At 40.9% G+C, this 1,188-nt stretch overlaps 1 long non-coding RNA gene across 1 annotated transcript in view; it reads right to left on the minus strand.

The window, feature by feature from the left end:
- LOC102468587 (uncharacterized) overlaps positions 1-1,188 on the minus strand; it is a 23,409-nt gene that overhangs the window by 638 nt on the left and 21,583 nt on the right. The window lies entirely within an intron of this gene.

Here is a 1,188-nt window from a genome sequence, read left to right on the forward strand (position 1 = left end):
GAATCTGTCCTTTCCAGAATCATCTTGACACGCTCCTTCAAGTTGCCTATTTTCTGATCACTCCTCCTTCTGCAAAGGTGGTACGAGAGGGTTAGGGCAGAGGGGGGTCCTACTTCCCTTTAAGAACCTGCCTCCAGCCCAAAGAGTTGGGCACCGAGGGGTGCAAAAGGGGCTTTGGTGTTGCCTTTCATGAAAGGACTGAAAGTTGCCTTTAAAGTGATTTCCAACTAAGGTTCTATATAAAAATAGAACGATGGACTGACAGAACTGGAAAATGTCAATGTTCACCTTTCACTTTAGATCCAAGCCCTGAGCTACAGCATCTGTGGTCCACAATTTGTACGCTGCATAACTCCCCTGTGATCAGCACAGTTGAATGGATTGTATGTGTGTGTGTGTTGTAAAACATTAATTTGTTGGGTCAGTAGGTGGTATAGTGGCTACGACATTGGATTCTGACATGGCCAACCATGGTCTGAGTCCCAGATCTGGTGACTTGAAACTCATGCTGGGCACATGTGTGTGCGTGCCCAAAATCCTGAGAGGAGAATGGAAGAGAAGGGATTGTGACCTGGCCATCCCCTCTAGGAAGTGATTTCTCACTTTCTCCATATTTCTCTGTCTCTCTATACATATGTCCCAAAGCAACAATCTCTGTAAAAATATTTTTTAAATAACAAAGCAAAAAACACATTTATTTGTTATATGTAAATGTTGAAAGTATACCATGACATTTCACAATCTCATTTTATAATATATTTTAAGGATTGTTTATTTAATTTGATTTATTATTATTATTATTATTATTAATTTGCTATCGGGTATGTACACTCACCAGAGAGAAACAGAGAGAGAGAAAAAGTGAGAAAGCAAGACTCTAGGTCTGGTACTCAAACCAGGGTCCACCAAGAGGGAGTCCAGCAACTTAACCACCACGTCACCTGCTGATCCCTATAATATTTTATTTTTCAATTTACTGGTAGCCTCCAAAAAGTGGAAGTGGCCTTGGCCTCTCCCAATATCAGAAATGCCCTGAAGAAGATATCTGAAGATATCTCGGTATCTGACAGGCCTTCCTGAAGAGGGAACAGAAGAGAAGATGTGGTCATAACAGTCACAACAGGTCACAGATATTGAGTCTTTTTTTTTTTTTTTTTTTTTAGGTTTTTTGTATAGGGGGCTGCCCGC

The sequence above is a fragment of the Tupaia chinensis genome, unplaced genomic scaffold, assembly GCF_000334495.1.
Source record: "Tupaia chinensis unplaced genomic scaffold, TupChi_1.0 Scaffold143796_1, whole genome shotgun sequence".
NCBI classification, from domain to species: Eukaryota; Metazoa; Chordata; class Mammalia; order Scandentia; family Tupaiidae; genus Tupaia; species Tupaia belangeri.